The sequence below is a fragment of the Cupressus sempervirens genome, chromosome 1 (assembly GCF_028749045.1).
Source record: "Cupressus sempervirens isolate cs-2001-9-10 chromosome 1, ASM2874904v1, whole genome shotgun sequence".
NCBI classification, from domain to species: Eukaryota; Viridiplantae; Streptophyta; class Pinopsida; order Cupressales; family Cupressaceae; genus Cupressus; species Cupressus sempervirens.
Window position 1 is genome coordinate 498,935,193 of NC_143118.1, and position 24,535 is coordinate 498,959,727.

Below are 24,535 nucleotides of genomic sequence, written 5' to 3' on the forward strand. Positions count from 1 at the left end.
TATGTCTTTGGGTATGTACGTTCTACCCTTATATCTCAAGAGTTCATCCTTCTTTAGTTGGTATCCTTCATACCTGGGGTCTTTAAGATGTTAGCATGAATGCTGATGGTATTCCTTTGGGGGAGTATTATAAGCATTGCTAGAACATTGGGGAAATTGTTAGCATGATTGACAAGTTGCATTCATGACTGTGTTTGTCATTGATGTCAACATAGTATTGTTTCAGTAAAGACTGGTAGAGTAACAAATAGAGCATGAGGTTGTACAAACTGTGTATTGATTATTAGGTCAAGTGCAGTTAAGGATGTATTCTACACTGTATATTGATGACGCAGATAAGTGTGTGTGCAAAGAGTCAAAGATATGCAGAAGTTATTCAAGGTTTACAAAAGACAGTAAGAAGACAAAGTATCTAATAAGTGGGTTTTGATGATTGATTTGTATCTCTTAACTAGGATAGAATCTTGATGAGCACAGTTAACCAGTAATAGTAGATAGCCTGATGATGAAGTCAGCGAGTGCGCAAGGTCAGAGGTCGCACGTATGAGAAGTTATAAAGACTGTGAGCTAGCAATGGATTGTAATTATGAAAAGATGTAATGTTTTGTAATATCTTAATGAGGTCCTATTATAATTAATTGGGAAAGCCTCAAGGTCAACTCAAGAAATTATTTTGAGGATATGGTATAAAGGAAGGTTATTTTCCTTGTGGTAAAGTGTGACATGTAAGGAAGCAATTTATTTGTGATATGCGAATTATTTTGTGAATGAGTGTAAGTGTTCGAAGGGATTATTTGGATGCGATGTTGGTGATCTGGTATCAAGATCTGAAGAGGTTTGGTCTGATAGAGCCTAAAATTTTAATCTCCATTTGTGAAATCATATAGGAGATAAATGATGGAACGGTATTGTCAATGTTAGAAAGCTTCAGCATTGTATCGACAAAATTAGTATTAGAGGCAATTGAAATACACAATATCACATGTATCTAGAACATATAAAGGAGTTATGAATATGAAGGTCCATATAAAAATAATTGTCAAAGAGCCTTCAAGGAACAAGGATTAATAGCTTCAGAACACACAAGAAATACAATATGAATCAACAAAAGAAATTCCAGGCATGCTATGATTTAAATTAGAATGAATGGAAATGTATTATAAACAACAAATCATATACAAAAAGGGAACTGCACTTGTTCAACCTTTGGTAACCTTTCATGATTATTTGCTCTCATCCCCAATGTTGGATCTATTCAAAGTATAGGAATTGATTTGGGTCATGCCCACACATTACTAGTACTGTTCTAACTTGAATTTGAAGGTGTTGGAGATATACAGATTGCCAAGAGTCTTCAGGTATAATTGAGAATGAAGGATTTTACTATCGAATTGCATTCAGAAGAATCAAAAGAACATGAAATACAACCACTATCAAATGTCAAAAATACATTGAAGAAGGTTGCCTCCGTCAAGAAGCACAAGTATGATGCCTTCAAAACATTAGACAACAACAAATGAGGATGGAGGTGCCTCTTTGAATTGTTTTGAGAAGGAATGGACCAATAACTGCGAGTTCTAATAAATGAATTGGTTAGTTTGGCACATAATGCTATTGAAGGCAGCATTGATTTTGGAGGGAAGACCTAAAGTTACCTGGATCTTTCCTACACATAGTTGGTGGTCTTGCATAAGGTGTTTAAAACTTTGAACTGTGTTCATCAATATCTAATTATTCTTTTGTTTTTTGTTTGCAGACATTGGAGCATGGATATTATCAACAACACCATGAACAACCACTCACATTGAAGGGTAACCCAAAAGTGTTTTTGATACATATGAGAAATCTTTACTGTAACTGTGGAAAAGTGAGTCTCCTGGCACCACCCGTTATGAATCAAAAGTGTTTCCAATAACAAAGAATGAAGGATTTCCAGAATCAATTGAAACTTCAGGAACACCAGACACATTACACAATATTGCTAGTATTGGAAAGAGAATTTGGAGCTGGTGGAGATCTAAAATGGAAAGAAAATGAATAGGCCGGATAGGTTGGAGCACCACCATGGAAATAGATAGGAAGAAATCAATGAAACATTTCTAGTGTTTAAAACACATGCAGCCAACATTGGAGATGATTTGAAAACCACTGTGAATTGGAGAAGGATAGAAAGGTAGGAGCCGAAGATAAAATATTGTGCCCGAGATAAATAAGTATGACCTGCGCAAGAGTCCCCATACTTTTCTAAAATAATCTTTTAGTTTTATTAGTATAAGATGTAAAGTCACATAATGGATATTCATATACAAATTTTTATATACCTAAGTCATATATGCTCTATGATATATTTTATTCTTTCCTTTGTAAAGAAATGAAGTTTTGAACTAAGCCCATGAATTGTAGACTATTGAATATATTCATATGTGATTCTAGAGTCAAATTGTATTGGATGGATCATCCATAAGGAGTGTCTCTAGTGCAATTATATTTCCGGCATGATCAGTAAGAAATATTTATTTTTATTTGCATGAAGTTTTAGAGTTAAAATATTATATAGTTTCGTCCTTTATAATTATTATTTTTAATTTTATTAATAATTTATATGATAGATAAGTGGATAGGATCAATTATAGCATTTTAAAATTGAACATCATAGATATTAAGAAATATATAATTGTTTCCGAATCTATGTTTGGTTTTTCTCCCAATTACAGGAGTTAAAAATACATTCGAGTATTTTAAAATTGCGTCCATATATTTATGATTTGTCGCATCTTGAAATATTTATTTTTATTTGCATGAAGCTTTAGAGTTAAAATATTATATAGTTTCGTCCTTTATAGTTATTATTTTTAATTTTATTAATAATTTATATGATAGATAAGTGGATAGGATCAATTATAGCATTTTAAAATTGAACATCATAGATATTAAGAAATATATAATTGTTTCCGAATCTATGTTTGGTTTTTCTCCCAATTACAGGAGTTAAAATACATTCGAGTATTTTAAAATTGCATCCATATATTTGATCTGTCGCATCTTGATTACTAAATTGTTTATAATTAATGTGCATAGAATTTTATTAGTTGCATGTTTTAAACTTATAATACTGACTCTATTGCCTCTCATATCTTTCCTTTGAAGAATTAATATATTCATTTGTTGCAATCATCTATAATAATTACTTTTATTTTAAAAACAGTCATACATTTTTTTATAATTGTTAGTTCACAAGTTGCAAGTTTAAAGTTTTCTATATTCTTGCCATTTGGGAAACTTTCAATACATTTGCATTCTAATCAATCTGCTATAAGTGTCTTGGACTCAAGTGTTTTGTCCACGATTAGGTACACCCGCCTTGGTTTTGAAGAGCCAGAAGTGCAGGGTATTTAGATCGCATCGATCAATCCCGTTAGGTTGGCCATAATCAGTTGGATATCCTAGCATCGAGTTGGCAAGACACATAGGATACCAATCTGCGGTTTTGGGAACCAACATGGTCCAGTCAAGAGGATAGAGAAGGAGCTGAAACTATTTCATTTCTATTATTTTGCAAGTAATAATACAAAGACCATTTGGATAGTGAGTTTGGTGGTCCTTCTTCCTTCTACCACTCCTTATAGGGTTCTTACAACTCTTAATAGGGTTGGAATCTCCTAATAGGGACAAAGTCTCCTTACATGGACTGATATGTACTGAATGTATTTCATTGGCTTCTAACAAAGTCCATCCTCTTACAAGGAACATTTATATTAGTACATCATTTTGTGGGTACCGTCCCCATCGGGGTTTTCCCACTGATCAAGGGTTTCCCTAGTTCACATATTTGGTGTTATTGTGTATGAGTATCTTCTTATGGTTGCTGATTATATTGCTTACATGGTTAAGAATTAATAAGGTTGATAAATGTTTCAATAGTTGGATAACTAATTTGCCCCCCCCGGTTATCTTGGTGGACTTTACTTTCTAACAGTTGGTATCAGAGCAGCAAGTCCTTGAAGAAAAAGCTTAACAACTTTGGGAGATTAATGGCGGGTCACTTGAGAAAAGAAAGTCCTAAATTTCATGGAGTTAACTATGATAGCTAGAAGGAGAAGATGAAGACTCATTTGCTATGTATGGGGTCCAGGGTATTGGCTGATGACAAAGACTAAAAAGAAGATTGTGGAAGAAAGAAAACTTGAGAAATATAGTGAAGCTGAAAGAGATTTGTTTATGTGCAATATGCTTGCCAAAGAACCATTATTGTCAGCTCTTCCTAAGAATGAATACGGTTTGGTAAAATCCTTAGTAACATCCCATGAAATTTGGAAAGCTTTAGAAACTACATTTGAAGATGATGCACATGTTAAAAGAATTAGATTACAAAACTAGATATGTTTGTTTCAAGATGCTAGAATGATGGAAGATGAATCTATAAGAAGCTATATTGGTAGAATATCAAAAATTGTTGTAGGTATTAAGTCTTTCAATGGATCCATAACAGAGGATGAAGTTATCTAGAATATCTTGAAAACTTTGACACCACCATTCAAGCAAACATCGCAGATGATTGAGTTAGTGATACCCTGCACCGAGAAGTTTACCAGAGAAACACTACTTGGAAGATTGGAAGCAACAGAAGCAAGCTTAAAGCAATCTGGAGATTTGTCTAGAGTGGAGATAGCCTTTTAGTGCATTAAGTGTTAACCCTTCTTTATCCAGAAGTGCAAGCACTGGTGGAGACTATGCTAGCAGCAACAGATCCAAATCCAAGGAGGATAGAAGAATTAGGTGGAAAGAGAATTTTGAAATGTTGGACTTGCAATGGATTTGGTCATTGTGCTTCTAAGTGTCCTAGAAGAGAGAAAAAATATAAAAAGAATTTCAAGTCTAGAAGACCTAGAGATTGTTTGTATGCAAATGAAGATGATGAGTCTAGAGAAAGAGTTCAGAGTGAAAGTGATGATGAATTAGGATCTGTGGCTATAAAAGAAGAAAATTCTAAAAAAGAAATTAGAGAAGAAAAAGCCCTATTTTCACAAGTTGAAAAGAAATCTAATTGGATTATAGGCAGTGGGTGTTCACACCATATGACTAGAGATATGCACCATATGACTAGAGATATGAATAAGTTTATTAAGTTTAAAAATCATAATGGAGGAATTGTTAGAGTTGGTAATAATGCAGTTTGTCAGGAATAGGATCTATCACTCTTGATGGAAAGACTAACATTGATGATGTTTATTTTTTTGATGGATTAAAGCATAACCTATTGAGTGTTGGATAGTTGGTTGATAAAGGTTATCAGTTACAATTCACAGAGAAGACATGGATTATCAAGGATAAAGATGGTAAGTTGATTGTCACTGGTACAAGATCTAGAGGTAATGTTTTCCAATTGAACCCTACAAAGATGACTTGTTTGGTTGCAAAAGTGGATAATAGTTGGTTATGGCATAGAAGATTTTGTCATATAAACTTTGACAACATTGTGAAGGTTAGTAGTACATTTTCTGTTAGAGATCTACCCAGAGTCACGAAACCTACTAATGTTGTTTGCAAAGAATGTGTTATGGCTAAGTAGAAGAAAGTTTATTTTCTCAACAAGAAGTTCACTACCACAATGAAATTGGAGATTGTTCATACAGATTTGAGTGGTCCTACCAGAACAAGAGGATTCTATGGTGAAAGGTACTTTATGATTTTTGTTGATAATTTTACTAGAATGATCTGGGTAGCATTTCTTAAAGAAAAGTCTAAAGCATTGGAAAAATTTAAGTTGTTCAAGAACAGAGTTGTGAATGAATTTGGTCTATAGATAAAATGTTTGAGATCAGACAAAGGTAGAGAGTTTACTTCAAGAGAATTGAACATCTTTTGTGAAGAAAATGGTATTAAAAGACAACTATCGATACCTAAGACTCCTAAGAAAAATGGGATTGTTAAAAGAAGAAATACATCTGTAACTGAAGCAACAAGAACAATGATGTTTGAGAATGACGTATCCAAGACATTTTGGAGAGAAGTAGTTAACATAATAGTATACACCATGAATATAGTGCAGATCAGAAAAGATACAAACATGACTCCCTATGAATTATGGTTTAGACATGCACCTTCAATAAAATATTTCAGAATTTTTGGAAGTAAGTGTTACATAAAGAGAGATGATGATATTGATAAGTTTGATGCAAGAAGTGATGAAGGTATGTTCCTTGGTTATTCATTGAAAATAAAAGCTTATAGATGTTTTAATAAGAGAACTAAGACTATTGTCGAGTGTGCAAATGTGAAAGTGGATGAAAAGTTTGGAGTTAAAGAGAGAATGTTGGATTATATTTCTCATGAAGAAGAAGATAATCCTAAACCTGTTAGAGAGAATATTGAAATTTTCTTTGAGGCTAATAATGATTTGTAGAATGATGTTCAAATTGTTGAACAAAGAGAAGAACAAAGATCATAACCAAGAGAAGAAATAAAAATTTAAGCAACAACACCTACATCGAACCAAAATTTGACAAAGAACCACCCTGAGAATCAAATTATTGGAAGCAAAGACAAAGGAGTTATGACAAGAAATATAGTACATGAGAAATTATGTTGATTTCTCAAGTTGAACCAAAGAGTGCAGATGAGGCATGTAAGGATGACCATTGGATTCAAGCAATGAAGGAAGAATTAGATCAAATTGTGAAGAATGCGACATAGGAATTGGTTCCTAGACCTAAAAACAAGAATGTTATAGGAACTAAAAGGATATTCAGAAATAAGATGAATGAACAAGGTGAGGTTGTGCGGAATAAAGAAAGATTAGTATGCAAAGGATATTCACAACAAAAAGGCATAGACTATGATGAAACATTTTTCCTTGTTACTAGACTTGAAGCGGTAAGAATGTTCTTGGCTTATGCAACAAGTAAGAAGTTCAAAGTGTATCAGATGGATGTAAAGTCAACATTTCTAAATGGAGAACTTGAAGAAGTTTACATTGAACAACCTGAAGGATTTCTTTTGACAGAAGAAAAGGACATAGTATGTAGATTAAAGAAAACATTGTATGGTCTAAAGAAAACACCTAGAACCTAGTATGCAAGATTGGACAAATATTTGGCAAAGTTGGGATTTTCTAAAGGTATGACAAATAGTAACTTATATTTGAAAGAAATTGAGAATGAATTGTTGATCATCGTAATATTTGTTGATAACATAATCTTTGGAGGTAATGATGAAGCTTTTCTAAAGTATTTAGTTAAATGCAAGAATTTCCCAGCAGTAGGCATAATTGGCAAAGTCTTGAGACAATGGATGTTAGGGGTTTTTGAAATCAGGGCTTCCTATTCCTTTCTTTGTCCTCCTCTCTTGTTTTCTTTTATCTAACATATATCTGGTAGCATATGTAAGAGCCTTGTTGGCTCGTTGTAGAACTATGCTAAAGAATTGTTTTTTTTGTTTTTTTGTTTTTGAATGTATATGTATGTTTTGTATTTTTGGGAATATAACAAAATGCTTAAAAACAATCTGAACAATTAATTGAAATTCAGAAGCCACTTTCTTTTTTTGATCGGTAAAAGGCCTAGGCCAAAATTTATATTAATTAAAATTTGTGTACATGTTTCCTTCGTTCAAACAAGCACTGATAAGAAAGAATGTGTTGGTTCCCACAACCGCAAATTGAAATCTTACGAGTCTTGCCAACTCGATGCTGGGATATCCAACCGGTTATGGCCAACTTGATGAGATTGATCGATGTGATCCAAATCTCCTGCACTTCTGGCTCTGCAAAACCAAGGCGGGTGTACCCGATCCTGGACAACAATCTTAAATCCAAGATGCTTAAAGCAAATCGATTAGAATGCGAATGTAATGAAAGATTCCAAAATGGCAAGAATTATTGAAAGCTTCAAACTTGCAATTTATGAATTAAGAATAATAAATGGATAAATGATCATTTTAAATAAAAGTGATTATTATAGATGAATGCACAAATGAATATATTAATTCTCCAAAGGAAAGATACGAAATAATTGCTAGCATATGGATTGCGAATTATGAAAAATATAAAGACCAGGGTCGAAGGGTGATAGAGTTAGTATTATAAGTTTAAAACATACAACTTTATAAAATTCTACGCACATAAATTACAAACAATTTAGTAATTAAGATGCGATAGATCAAATATACGGATGCAATTTTAAAATAGTCTGGAATGTATTTTAACTCTTGTGGTTCAGAGACAAATCAAACATAGATTCAGAAACAATTAAATATTTTTCAATATCTATGATGTTCGATTTTATGATGCTATAATTGATCCTGTCCACTTATCTATCATATAAATTATTTATAAAACTAAAAATAATAATTATAAAGAAGGTAACTATATAATATTTTAACTCTAAAGCTAAAAGAAAAGAAAATAAATATTTCTTACTAATCATGTCGGAAATAAAATTCCACCAGAGACACTCCTTACAGATGATCCATCCAAATCAGTTTGACTCGAGAATTGCATATAAATTTATTCAACAATCCACAATTCACGAGCTTTGCTCAATCATTCAATCTTTTCCAATAAAGGAATATAATATATCAAAGTGCATAAGACTTACGTATGTAAAAGTTTTTAGGAATATGAATTGTTTCTTGTTTTTCCAATGGCCTAAATTTATACACTTTGAAGGGTGTCCATAAAACATCACACCCCTTTATAACAAATAACCAACAATATAAAATTTTAATATAATCCTGATTAAAACAATCGATGGTTTAATAATTTTTAGGCCTTCTATATCTTAGCAATGACAAAGTTGATTTGAAAAGTTTAAATATTGGAATTCTTCAACTTCGGACAATACATTTCTCCCCCACATATGTTCATATGCACATTACCTTCTCTTACATGGTTCTTTGGATATTTTTGCTCATGATAGATATCAAGTCTTTTGGTGGAAATCATTTTCATTACACATGCATATGTCCAGACCTGCAAAAACAAATGGCGTCGTTAGATACAAATTGCTACAGAACATCCGCCTATGATTAACGAATAAGACTCGTGGTTACTATTCAATTGCTATGCTCAGAAACTGATCCTGACGCATGCCATCTGGAAACATTTACATGCCGGACTCCATCATTTCTGTTATTGCCGAAACTTGCTTCTAGGATGGTGTAACTGTTTGTGAGCACACCGTAAATCATTCATATGCAAAGAAAGACCATCAACACTAATGCTCAATGATGGTGGTGACCTGTTTACTTGTTTGCCATTAATTTTTCTCATATGGTATCCACTACTGCATTTGAAAAAACATTCGCATCCTTAGGCACACCACTGAATTGTCCTGCACGTTCAGGGGGAATCCAGACAAAGACGTGTTAAAAACATAACTTTTGAGTTTCAGCATCAAAGCCTTAACATCCCTTGGTCATCTTTTCTCGAAATTCTCCAAGTCTTACAGTTCTGAAGTAAGACCCCTTTTGGCTACTTGCTCACACTGGCAAAGTGCTAGGTGTAGTTGCTGTGGATGTATATATTTTTAATAGTATTCCTGTAAGAAACTGAATCAATACGGTCCCTTTCCAATCCCTCATTCTATGGATCAAGAAGCAGGCTGGGAGCTTGTACCTGTGGACATACAGATTCTTTTTATCCTGAGTAACTCAACTTCCTTTTGCACACACAATCAAAACAGGTGGCTTCATTTTACACATGTTTCTCAAACTCTTTCATATATGTAACACACTTCAGTCTAGAAAATATGTGGAATAAATCATTTTACTTGCATCTTCAAACACCAATCAGGCTGATATAATCTCAGCCTCTTTCACCAGCAAAATCTTATCTTGTACACATATAGTTTCTATGCTACAAATTCTGCCTGATTATGCTATGCTGTTTGAAGTCATTGCTGCCTTCTCAAGAAGACCTAACATTTATGACACAAGTCTTTCCATTCTGGACATATTCCTTGCAACCATATCACTTAGGATATATCCACTCTCATCTAACTATATCTCATGAAACCTCCCCATAAAAAGATAGCTCACTGACACAATCATTTAAAGCTGCATCTGTACAATCCATATTACAGTTACTATCACATTCTCTTCTATGCATAATCCTTTACGGTGACTAGAGATTACTACATGAAAACCGAGCAGCTTTATCCATAGAATAATATTAGTTTGAATGGTTGAAAACTAGCAGCACAGAATAATATTAGTTTGAATGGTTGAAAACTAGCAGCACTGCTGAATGAAAATAATGATATGAAGCTTAAAAATAAATCTTAAAAGCAAGCAAGAAGACTCATAATTGATTAGATAAAAAATTCATCCTATGAATGAAATGAAAAATATAAATGGAGGTCTTAATCCAAAAAATAGTTGGGACTCCATTAGAATGGAGTCAAAGAAAGCCTCCAGTCTTGCTCGGGGACTATCGTCCACTTACATAATACAAAGGATGATATAGGGGCATTCCTTTATTTTACATAACTATGAAGTTATGATGTTATTTCCTCTTTTTATTCATTTTGCATACATCATAAGCTTTATCTCATTTTATTGCAATCTTAAAGTTTTTTCGATACTAGTAGATATCTTTCTTTGTTATTCTAGATCCATGCTTTGATAGTCCACTTGATCTTGCCTGCACACTTTGCTTCTTGGCCAAGATCATTGTTAGAAATAAACAATAGAAACATCTAAAATTCTCTAATCAAATTCCATTTAGAGACAAAACCTTTGCATATCTAATTGTACTGTATTCATTGATTATTTCCTAACTAGCATACAAAACTAATAACATGATTTATTCGTGGGAACCAAATAAATGTCATATTAAACATTTCCCAAGCAATGCTGTTTATATTTATCTGTATGATTAACCCAGCTATTATCTGGACATATAAATGGATTGTATTTGAAAGAGTTTTAGTACATTTCCTTTTTGGTTTAAATCTTCTCTTTTAATTTGAAGATTTGATATATGGCTGTTATGATAGAAATAAGTTTATCTGCAATTTTTTTTGATCCATAAGGCTTCTTAAATATTTGAAACTTACTTTGAGATTGGGCAAAATGTATTTGTAGGAAGAAATAAACTGTGATGATGTGTTCAATTGTTTAACCCCATTGATTGATGTATTGGATATATGTTAGTCACAATTGCCAAGGAAATTATTTTTCTGTGTAAGGTAAAATGAAAATTGTTTCTTCTTTGATGTTTAAAGGCAGATTTGTTCACTCAGCATGGAGGTGTGGTACCTAAAATGGCAGAAGAAGCACATGCACAAGTGATTGACAAGGTGAGGTCCTATTTTTATTCATCAATTTTAGAATACACAAAAGTATGGTAATTCTGGATTATATCTTAAAGAAATTGAGGACTTTATATGAACTGCACATGCCTCCATATTGTATGATAGGATGTTGATCATTTTGTACGCGTAGGTGGTTGAACAAGCAATTCATATTGCAAAATTGAAACCATCAGATTTGACAGCAGTCACAGTGACCATTGGCCCTGGTTTAAGCCTTTGCTTACACGGTGAGTACAGTATCTGTTTTCTAGCAGAACATTATACATGTCTTTTTAATTTTCAGGGTTTCTAGGGGAATGGTCATAGTTGGAAATTTCATTTTCACACTCCTTTTCTTGTTTGCATTGTTAGTGGTGGGTTGTGCACTGTGAATAGATCGTTTTATGATTATGGCAGCTTAGTTTGTCACACTATTGTATGCAGTTGTTGTAGAATATGAACACCTGCACAATCCAATCTATAACAGCAAAGATGATAAACAAGCAAAATAAACAAACCTCCAACAATGAAGAAACAGAGTACGCTCTATTTTTAGAGCAGAATCAAAACAACTTTTTTATTACAGATTATACTATTCCAAAAAACCATTACATTTAATACCACTGCTGGTATACTTATATAGAAAATAACTAATTAAAACTACTACCTAATCTCAAGTTCTATATGGCATCTTCAGCATGATTGCATGCATTATTAACCATCAAATTTAGAAATTACTAAAAAACTGCCGATAACCATGCAATCTAACAACTATGCATGAAAGTTCTAATTTTAATTGTTGTGAACAGTGGTGGAACTGAAATTTTCTATTTCCGAGCAGCAGCAATCTTGGCGTTAATCTTCATACTCCCCCTTGATGCTGAGAGGACTGACAATTCGATCTCTGAGTACCAAAAACTGATCTTTTGCAACTGCCTTTGTGAAGATGTTTGCAATTTGCTCCTTTGTGCTGATTTACTTCAACTCAACCACTTTATTTTGTACCAAATCTCTGATAAAATGTTGTTTCAAATCAAAGTGTTTGGTCCTACTGTGATGAACCGGATTCTTGGCCAATTTAATAGCACTTATGTTATCACAAAAAATCACAGTAGGCTGAACCTGTATCTCTCCAATTTCTTCAAGAAGCTTTGTAAGCCATAAAGCTTGTGTGCTAGCTGAAGTGACCGCAACATATTCCGCTTCTGTAGAAGAGAGAGCAACCATACTTTGCTTCTTTGAACTTCATGTAATTAAACCAGAACCGAAAGAAAAACAATTACCAGATGTAGAGTTTCGGTCATCCAAACAACCTCCCCAATCTAAATCACTAAAGCCAACAAGCTCAAACTTATTAGAAGAATAGTGAATGCCAAAATCTACCGTACTTTTCACATACCTCAAAATTCTCTTGGCTGCCTTCATATGTTCCTCTGATGGATTTGTCATATACCTTGAAACCAATGAAACTGAATAAGCAATATCAGGCCTTGTGTGAGTTAAAAACATCAAACTCCCCACAATGCTCCTGTATAATGTCTCATCAACAATTTTAGCACCATCATCTCTACATAATGTAACTCCATGAGCAATTGGAGTGGAAAGAGGTGTACAATCTGCCATATCAAATTTCTTCAATATATCTTTTGCATATTTTTCTTGACAAATAAAAATTTCATCTTTACCTTGATAAACCTCCATGCCAAGAAAGTACTTCATGAGGCCTAAATCTTTCATCTCAAACTCATTCATCATAGCAACTTTAAATTCATCTTTCATCTTTGAACTACTACCCATATATAATAAATCATCAACATACAAACTCACAATGAGAATATCATTACCTTCTTGTTTGTAGTAAAGGGTAGGTTCACTCTTACTTCTTTGAAAGCCATTCTGTTGAAAATATCCATCAATTCTTGCATACCATACACGTGGTGCTTGCTTGAGGCCATACAAAGCCTTCTTCAACTTGTAGACATAATCTTCTTTGCCTTGAATCTCAAAACTTTGTGGTTGTCCCACATATACCTCTTCTTCTAAGTACCCATTCAAAAAGGCACTTTTCACATCCATGTGATGAATACTCCATTTCTTTTGAGCTGCAAGAGAGATTAGCATCCTAATAGTTTCTTGTCTTGCTACTGGTGCAAAAGTTTCTTCATAATCAATGCCATACCTTTGAGTGAAACCTTTAGCAACCAATCTTGCCTTGTGTCTTTCAACACTCCCATCACTATTATACTTGGTCTTATAGACCCATTTTGTGCCAATCTTCTTCTTCTTATGTGGAAGATCTACAAGCTCCCATGTTTCATTCCTATCAATGGAATCCATCTCTTCATTCATTGCTTGCATCCAAACCTCATTAGCGCATGCATCTTCAAAACATGATGGCTCAAAATCAGCTTTAGCAAGTAATGCAAAATTTACTGTCTCACCTATTGGATCTTCTTCATGTGCTTGATTTTGACACCTCTCATAGATATCATTCAATCTTCTTACCTTCCTTGGAGGACTTGAGGATGGACTTGCTCTTGGGATTGGTGAGGGGTTTCTTGGTGGGCTTGGTGATCTTGAAATAGAGCCATTAGCTGGCTACTCATTATCATTATCAGCAATATCATCATCACCCAAAACTGATTTTGGCTTTCCAACATGTTGTTTTTGATGACCATAAACTCCCCCTTCATCAAAAATCACATCTCTTGAAACAACAATCTTATTAGTAATAGGATTGAATAATCTATAAGCTTTCCTTTCCTCACTATAGCCCACAAAAATACATGATTCACTTTTAGCATCTAGCTTTTGCCTATTCTGATCAGGGATGTGAACATAAGCCAAACAACCAAAAACTTTAAAATGATTTACGTTAGGCTTTTTCTCATACCATGCTTCATATGGAGTCATCTTGTGTAGGGCACTTGTAGGACTCCTGTTGAGAATATATACGGCTGTAGCAACTGAATCAGCCCAATAAGAATTGTTCAAAACCCTTGGTTTGTAACATGCTCCTTGCCATTTCTACCACAGTACGATTCTTCCTTTCAGCCACTCCATTTTGTTGGGGTGTGTATGCAGTTGTGAGTTGTCTTTTGATGCCATTCCTCTCACAAAAATTCTGAAAATCGTTTGAGCAAAATTCTCCTCCTCGATTTGTTCTCAAACATCTGATTGTGTTCCCTTTCTCATTCTCTACACGAGCTTTAAACCTCTTGAATGTATCAAAGGCTTCATCTTTAGTCTTCAAAAAATATACCCAACACATGCGTGAGTAATCATCTATAAAAGTAATGAAATATGATGACTTACCCAAGCTTTGTGTTTGCATTGGACCACAAATATCTGAATGAATAAGCTGAAGTAGGTATTGGGCCCTCCATGCATTGCCTTTTGGAAATGATTCCCTTGAATGTTTCCCTTTTGCACACCCTTCACAAATCTGTTTATGCTCTTCAACCTTAGGCAATCCAAGAACTAATGCATTTAATGTTAGATTCTTCAAACTATTGAAATTCAAATAGCCATACCTGAGATGCCACAACCAACTTTTATCCTCATAAGCCATATTGACAATCTGATTGTCGTTTTGACCAAACTTCAAAGGAAACATCCTATTCTTTGTCATAGGAACAACTGTAATCACTTTATTTTTTCGATTCTTATCATAGATAGTACATTGCATGTTCTCAAATACCACTCTATAATTCTTCTCACATAGCTGCCCAACACTCAATAAATTATGCTTCAACTTGGGAGTATAATAAATATCTTGAACACTTTTCATACCTTCCTTTGTCTGAACATCCATGGCTCCTTTGGCCGCAACATCCACAGTATTGTTATTACCAAGGGTAATATTGGATCTATAACTATCATCAAGCTTTGAAAATATTTCTCTGTTACCAGACATATGGTTAGAGCATCCAGAATCTAAATACCAAACATCATTCACATTACTTTCACCTTTCCCATAACACAAAAATAAATTACCCGAGGAAGGATCCTCATCTTGTTGGGCATAATTTGCATTATTGTTACCTGATTTCAGTCTACACTCTCTCTCAAAATGTCCATACTTATTGCAATGATAGCATTGGATGTTCCTTTTATTAAATCTGCCTCTACCTCTTCCTCCTTGAGCACCTCCTCTTCCTCTAGATCCTCTTGAAAAATTCTGATTTTGGCCCCTTCCCGAGCTTTTGTTGTTGTTACTACTGCTGCTAGCACAATCGTTCTTTGAAATTTGCATTTGGGAAGCAAAAGCCTTCTCATTAACACTGGTAGATGTGTCCTTTATTCTATCCTCATGTGATATAAGAGATCCAACCAATTCATCATACTCCATGGTAGCTAAATTTTTACTCTCTTCTATGGCAATTACTACAATATTCCATCTTGGGGTTAGAGATCTCAATACCTTTTGTATTATTTGCTCTTGAGCAATAGATTCACCCAAAGTGGCCATTTTATTAGTCACATCTTTCACTCTCACACAAAAATCTCCCACACTCTCTGTCTCCTTCATCTTCAAATTCTCATATTCTCTTTTCAAAGATTGTAGCTTCACAACCTTGATCTGTTCATTGCCATGGTAAGCATCTTTTAGAGTCTTCCAGGCCTCTTTTGCTGTCTGTGCATCAGCAATTCGGGGAAACAAGCTCTTATCAAGAGCCATCTGAATGTGAAACAATGCCATTGCATTCTTCTTCTCAGCTTCTTTCTTCAATCTCCTGTCATTAGGTTGGAGAGTATTCCAATCTGCAGGCTCTTCATATCCGGATTCAACGATCTCCCAAAAATCTTTCCCAATCAAAAAAGTCTTCATCTTGATTGACCAATATTGGTAATCAACTCCATCAAACTTTGGGATTTGCAAATTGTTTGCCATGCTGTTGTCTTCCAAACACCTTCAGCTCTGATACCAAATGTAGAATATGAACACCTGCACAATCCAATCTATAACAGCAAAGATGATAAACAAGCAAAATAAACAAACCTCCAACAATGAAGAAACAGAGTACGCTCTATTTTTAGAGCAGAATCAAAACAACTTTTTTATTACAGATTATACTATTCCAAAAAACCATTACATTTAATACCACTGCTGGTATACTTATATAGAAAATAACTAATTAAAACTACTACCTAATCTCAAGTTCTATATGGCATCTTCAGCATGATTGCATGCATTATTAACCATCAAATTTAGAAATTACTAAAAAACTGCCGATAACCATGCAATCTAACAACTATGCATGAAAGTTCTAATTTTAATTGTTGTGAACAGTGGTGGAACTAGAATTTTCTATTTCCGAGCAGCAGCAATCTTGGCATTAATCTTCAGTTGTTTGTTGTAGCTTCACATTTCTTGGCATCACTAATGCTCAATATTCTTAATTCTGTGGGCCATGATTTGTTTAATCAATATGCATAACTGGATACCCTGCATATCATGTTGCTTTGGACCAAGATCTGTGCTTTTATGGGAAAGTCTGCTTTGTTTATGATGTTTATGAAAATGTCTCATTTTTTATGTGTTCTAGGATCAATGTTAGCCTCTCATTACATGTCTGTAAACTTAATGTACATTTAGTTTCTTTAGGAAACATTTCTATTTTTATTGAATCCATCTTTCATATTCAGTGTTACGATACCTTCTGATATAGTTGCTTTCTATTGCTAGAACCACTAGAAGTGCACTGGATGATAAGTGTCTTACCTATTGTTTTTGCTTTATGGTTATTCAACCATGATATAATGTACTAGAAGCATGCTATCAATATAAAATTCTTGAATCAGTATCTGTGAAGATAGTTGGCATTTAAGAAAAAATGAAATTATCTTAATGTTTATTGATGATTAAATTTGTGAATAGTTCAATAAGTACATAAGCAATATACAACAAAAGCAGTGCTACTTAAAATGTACAATAAACAACCACCTATTCAGCAGTATCAACCACCTTTAGGAAGGAATAGGTAATTGGCCACGCAACAACAGTAATAGGTTATGTTTGTCAGTAATGCCAGGAAAGATAGCTTAGGAAGCACCTCCTCCAGTTTATTTTTGGTGCAGAATTTATGAAATTTATGGATATGATGGGAAATGTCCAGAAATGCAGAGATTCACACAGCTATTGACAGTTCCAAATGCAGATCAAGGGCCTTTGGGTGACCCATAAATGTATACTAGATGGACCTAACGTGAACTCGGTGAAGGGATAGATTCAATACGAACTCACTACTGATGAAACAGTAGATCATTTACACAGGTGTTGTGGAATCAACAATTTGAAAAAGAAATAGGAAGAAAATGAAAGAAGAAAAGTATGGATGGAACAGTCAATGGAGTATTGACTGTAAACAACACACTTTTTCTCCACATCATTAAATCAGAGAGAAGAGTTGGAGGTTCTGCTTAGCCTCACAAACTTTGCTCAAGTTCCTTGAGGAAGAGAAGACTGTTAACCAAGTAAGAACATCCTCTTATATTGAACATGAGAAATTTTATGGTGCTTATTGTTCAAAAAATATAAGGTTATGCAAGCAGCAAAAAATCATAGTATGGTACTTGTGGTGCAAGAAGACAGCAGTTGCACAAGTGATAACAATGAACAACAGTACTTCTCATTCAAGGGACTGTTCGACAGTACATTAAATGACAAATTTGAAGAAATTCAAGTACTTAAAGTTCAGTCGTAATAATCAATAAAACTGATGATAAGTAATGGCTCGTTGGCTTAATATTAAAACCAGATTTGAACATTAAGATAGAAGAAAAGGAAATAATTCTAAAATGCTGTATTTATTTTTATAAAACAAATACGTTCAAATGAACAAGTTGCAACTATTTTATAAGATATTTGTACTTAAACAAATCTGACTCTAATAATAAGATCATTTTTATGGAAACGAATACGGAATGGAAAAATAACTCACTGGTCAACTAGAAGTGGAATGACACTGAAGCATCCTTACTTTCTCTTCTGTTAGGGGGAAAAGGTACCATCAGGGTGCTTATCCACCCAACCATGGATCACATATCGATCCTCCCTTGCTTACTTCTAGCTGAAGTGGGCCCGACCCTTCTCAAGGGAAATGATTATGGTAAGGGTTAAGTCATCTGGAGCTGGTGTTTACCCTACTAACTTAATCGGTTATGCCCTATAGCTCTTGCTAACTCGACCTAACTCCTGACCAAGTTTGTATGTGAGAGCTAGGAATTGACAAGCACCAACATAATCTGGTGCAACTTGGCCAAGGATTCATGGAACATGAGGAACATGTTGTCAATTTACACCCTATCCAACTTGCACCATCTAGAGTCTTAGACACAAAAAATTAGGCAAATTAAGTATAAGCAACTATGTGTGGAAAGAAAGGTTTTGAGAATAAGGTTATCTTAGCTAGTCCTTTAAAGGTATCCTCAGCTAAGGCCTTACAATGCTGCTGCATTTTTGTTTAAAAGGACAGGCTGGACTGTACTAGTCCTTAAGAGTTCTGTTTGTCTTGCTGAAACATTATTGTGATATGTTTCCAATTCACTTGTCTACAGTATCCAGCTACATGTTTAAACCACCCTTAAAGCTTGCCAGTAACCCCTAACAACCTTGATAGTTAGAAACTTTCCTTGACTCAAAAAGACAGTAGTGAAACAATTTGTTTCATATTTCTTAATCAATCTTTCTTATTCGATATAGAACTGGTTGAAGTTGGCAGAAGAGTATCTTTAATATTACTCTATGACTGCGAAGGATTTGCTTGTGAATTTCTGGAGTGTTTAATTCTCAACATAGGAGCTGCAATACAACATCAACCAATCTTGAATAATAACAAATTGCCTTAAAAGGATGTTTTACCATGTTCCTGCTAGAAGGATACCATTCTTTTCATCTCTGGTCTTAGTGTTCGATAGTTGCTACGTGGAGGAGCAGCTTACACTATGTTTTTAATGTTCTATTGAGAGTATGTTTTTCCTAAACAGAAAATAAGTTTCCTTTCTGCAATGAAAAAAGAGAGTATTTGTGCATGCTTAATCATTCTTCATAGCTAGTGGCTCAGACCTGCCTTACTGAGGAGGAAGAATGCTTACCTGACACCTCTCTTTAGTATTAGCAATTAAGAGCAAGATTAAAAGAAAAGATTTGTCACAAGCTAAGATTCATATGCACAAAGGATACCACATATCATCATGACTCGCAATTAAAGTAAGGTATTACTTCCAGCAATGAACAGAAAACAACCATGACTCGCAATTAAAGTAAGGTATTACTTCCAGCAATGAACAGAAAACAACCAAGACATAATATTCTACGACACCTCAACCTCTCTTATCTTTTTTTATATAAAAGTGCTATAAACTCTTCATATCTACAATTGCAAACATTCTAGTTTCTATAAACAAACTCAACATAGTAAGATTAAGTAAATGTGCCTGGAGATATTAACCGGACTCTTCCTTGTTAGGGTGCAGTTTAGAGCTAAGTCTGAAACAATTTCCAGCTTCTGCCTAGTTGGCTCGGGATAATGACAACTTTCAATAGTGTCTGTTTCTATATTTTCCCATGAACAAAGTAATACTTGCTAACCTCCCAAGAGCTCACGGTTTTTCATTCTTCCACCTAAAACAAGAACTCGGAAAAGACTCCCTAAAGATGGTAAGTTGGTGCAACATCTCCCCCACCATCAATCGTGAACAAGAACTGTCTGCCCATATGCTAACAATTTGCTAATGTTTAAATCAAATCCAATTTATTTACCTTCGTTTGCAAGGTTTCTCTCTCTATATAAATTCATTGAGTCATGTTTCCCACAATTCATACAAATGGCCAATAGAATCAATGCCAATATAATTATGCACGAGATGGTGGGTCAAGGGGGTCGAACTGTAGTCAGTTAAGCATTCATGAATTCATAGAAACTCAACACACTATTAACCTTATTAAGTGACTGCTTGTAATACGATGAGATGGTCTCCACATTAACATATTTGACTTCGTATTAAGTTATAAGTGTTTACGGTATCTGAGTGCGAGCAAGTGATAGTATCTAGTCTAAATATATACCTATTCTATATTTACTTATGTGTGGGTAATGCTACTAGGAGTGTTGAAACCATTTAATTACAAATATGTAAATACATGTATATATCAAAGTACTCGCAAGGAATCTTAATGAGGAATCAAAATATGCAACCAAAATATAGCTTTTGGTTTTCAGCTCTTGATCTTAACTTGATTTTAAACTTAACTTCTACTTCTAACTTTGAATGTATGGAAGCATGGATGAACTTGGACTCTACAAAGTGCATTCTTGTTTGCGACTCTACCCACCTAGTGCAAGCTTCTAAAGTACACCTAAATGACTTTCAAATCAATATTTTCTCTTTAATCCCACAAGTGGATGCAAACTAAAGATTAGACATAAATTGAAATTAAGTACTTTCAATGACTAGCTAACCATACAAGGCACATGTACACTCAACAAGAGGCTAATGGCTTAGTTTATGTTGAGCCTAGCAAGTAAACATCCACAATTTCTTTCATCCACCTAAACTACTCAAAGCAAATTCTATTCCATTTCAACAACTTGAAAACAAAAATTGTTCCAAGTGAGGATGAAGATAACCATGCAATAATTCAAACTTGATCACAACTAATTACCGTGCAAGACAATGATAAGTAGAATGAATTTGACATAGCAAAAATTCTCCAACGTTTTACAAACGAGAGTCCTTATATAGAGCTCAATTTTAATGTACAAACAAGATCAAATTAGAATCAATGACACATACTGAATCCTATTGTCCTGCATTTTGTCACCACAAAATACATGTAACAGTACCAAACTTTTTCAAGCTTAGTTTTGCATTTCATTGAGTTTAGTTCGCTATTTAATTGGTTAGTATTGATCAACCAGTCAGTACCAATTGATATGATGAATCCTTTTACTGAATTTAGGCTTTCGTCAAGTCCTTTTCGTTTTTCTTTCTATCGATCCTTTGTTTGATTTTTGAAGCCTTCATCGTCCTTTTCTTTGCTCTTGAGTTTGCATTTGTTGTTTTTTTAGTCCTTTGGTTTTGCTCATGTCACGCCTTTCGTTTTTCCCTTTGATTCAGTCTAACCTAGAGTTCAATTGAAGTTGTCAGTAAAGAGTTATGCCCATTTCAGTGCTTCAAAAGTGGACATTTTGGGTGCAACAAGACAAATTAAAAATGTGATGTTATATTTTCAATTTGACATTCACTTTTTGAAAAATATAACTTATATTCACTTTTTGTTATGGTTTTAAGTTACTTTAACTTCAAATTTTTAACATAAAGTGACTATAGTGCACTTTATGTTATAATTTTAAGTTAGAGTTACTTTTTAATTTTTCACTTAAAATAACTATATAACTATATAGTTTCAGTTTAATATTTGATTTTAAAAATCAAATGTTTATTTAAATGTTACTTTTAAATGATGTTTATATGTTATATTTTCAAAATATGATAAATAAATATTGTTTATGGCCCATTTTGTAACATTTTTATAATTTTAAGTGAATTAAATGACTTGAAGTCTTCATAAGTGGACATTTTATATGTAATAACATGTAAAATCCATCAAAAGTTGACATTTTACATGTCACTACATATAAAGTTTACTTTGGTGGACCTTTGATGTCATTACATCAAAAGCTTATCATAAGTGGACCTGTTTGATGCTACTGCATCAAAAGTGAAGTTTTTATGCTTTGTACATCTTAAAAGTGAGATGCATTTTAAAACATGCTTCCTCTCCCAAAAGGTTCGTTTTTGCTTATGAGCATATTTTAAAACATGTAATGGCACCCAAAAAGTGTGATTTTGATGAGATGCACATTTTAAAATATGTAAGTGACCCAAAAAGGTCTATTTTTAATCAAAAAAATATGTTTTAATATATGCAGTGACCCTCCAAAAGTCTGTTTTTGAAGAAAAACGTGCTTTTGCCCTCCAAAAATCCAATTTTGATCATAACTTGAGTTTCACTTGATGGTTTTGCATAAGATTTTCTCCAATAGGGTCATTTTTGCTTGGCAATGGATTTTCTAACATCAAAAATAGATTTATCTTGCTAAAAAACAATTTTTCAAACTCCTTCCAAGGGCACGTTTTTGGAAAAATCTTCAAATAAATCTATTTTGAGTGATTTAAATCACGTTCTTGCAAGAAAAAGAGGAGTTTTGGCATCTTCAATCATTTGCAATACATCTTGGCTCACATTTTTGCACTTGGAAGGCAAAAACGATTTCATTTCATGCCTTTTATGAATCACGTTTTTGCTAAAAACGCCCAGAAAATTGGAATTTTTATCCACTTTTTTGCATTTTGATCCATGTATATACATTTGGGGAAGTTGTTTTTTGCATTCCCAAGTAAAAAATGACTCGAAAACATGCATTTTTTGGTTACGTTTTTGCAAAAACGACTTAGATTTTTGCATTAAAAAGTCAGTTTTTGTTCAAAAAACTCAAAAAAATGCATTTCCAACCCATACCTTTGATCAAGAGGGATTGTTTTTGAGTTTTAAATGCATGATATTGTCTTTGGAGACCATGTATTTGACACTTTCATGTCAAATTCGACCCTTCATTGCTCACTAATTTGTGTCAAATGCAAGTATGGAAAAAGTCAAAAGGTTGTTTGAAAATCCGGATTTAAAAGAGAATTGGTCTTAAGTCTATAAAACTTGCTATTTTAGCTCTTTAACCTCCAAGTAAGTGGACATTTTCAAACTTGCTTATATATATATTTGTCGATATATATGCCATAAAAAGTGCATTTTACCTTTGAAAATGATGAAAACTCTCATTTTCACACTTACGAAATTTCTCCAAACTCCAAATTCGAAATTGCATGTTTAAGTGCTTTGCATATTGATATGTTTGAGTCTTTTGCCAAAGGCTTGTGTTTATTTTTGTGCTTTGTGCTTGCTTGTGGGTTTTCTCCACTTTGGAGAAGTCACAAGTTCTTTCCTAAGAACTTGTTGTTGCTTCACTTCATGCTAAAGCATCATCACGTTTTCACATTCTGTTTCTATGTCACAACACTTCACATCTCATCCGACAAATGTAATTACATGTTTTCCATCTCATTCACCATCCGCACATGCATATAATCCCATTTTTCGCTTTTATTTTCACTCATCTCACTTTTCGCATTCATTTGTACATGATTACATGAAATGTCTTACGTATAATTGCATCTCAAAGGTCCGATTTTGATTAAAAGCCACTTTTTGAAAAGTAAAAAAGATGTCATGTGCATGTTTTCCCATGTACTTTGACCTATAAAGTTCATTTTCCCTCAAACTTCATTCCATTTTCGCCTTTGCATATGCATTCACACTTCTATGAGCAAATACATATTTTTCCACTTCCCATGTCATTACATGCTTTGCATCTCTTCCATTTGCACTTACATGTAAAAGCTTGTCCACCATTCGCCTTTGCTTTCCATCTCATCCTTCATCCCTTGTTGCATGTTGCATTTATGTGTAATCCACTTTTTGTACAATGATGTCTTGAAAGCCTAAATCACGTTTGAAAGTCAGTAGTCTTCCATTCACACATATTTACATGCATTCCACTTTCATGTTTCAAAGCATTTTCATCCTTCCAAGCACTTTACTTTAAAAAAAAAAGAGAAAAGAAAAAAGAGGTAAAGGTTCTGATGGAAAGTTGTTTCGAGTTTACATCCAGACACCATCGAGAAGGTTTTCAAAGTTTCAAAGACTCCAGTTTGTGTTGATCTACAAAGGAGAACTCATGACAACTTGAACGAGAAAAAATTTGATCACATCCAGATTTCAAATGACAATGGACAATTCATCAAAGACAGTAAGAGGTTATCAAAAGACGCAACACCATGGTTATCAAGGTGAATGCAATGGTACAAAGTACATGAACTTCCGATCTTGTGATCATTTGGGATTGCATTGCCAAATACAAGGCTCTTCAGAACAATCCTTAGGATTGTTTCCTTTTTTTCCGTCTTCTTTCATGTTTGTAATTGAAGAGTATGTATTACATGAAGATGTGTAATTACATGTAATGCGAGTTACATGTGTATGTAAAAGATATAATGCAAGTTGCACGTGCAGTTGCATGTAACCCTATATTTTCTCTTTTAGTTAGACTAGGCAAAAGTTAGTTGAGTTGCTCCCACTTTTTCCTCCACCTTTTTCTCAACTCCTATACCTATGTAAAGGAGTG

The 24,535-nt window shown here is 33.9% G+C and overlaps 1 long non-coding RNA gene across 1 annotated transcript in view; it reads left to right on the forward strand.

Moving 5' to 3' along the window:
• Positions 1-24,535, forward strand: part of LOC149578422 (uncharacterized) — a 93,522-nt gene that overhangs the window by 61,849 nt on the left and 7,138 nt on the right. Inside the window, exons 3-4 of the long non-coding RNA XR_016356298.1 lie at positions 11,223-11,297; positions 11,443-11,539. This is a non-coding gene — a long non-coding RNA (uncharacterized LOC149578422). The remainder of the gene's footprint in view (positions 1-11,222; positions 11,298-11,442; positions 11,540-24,535) is intronic.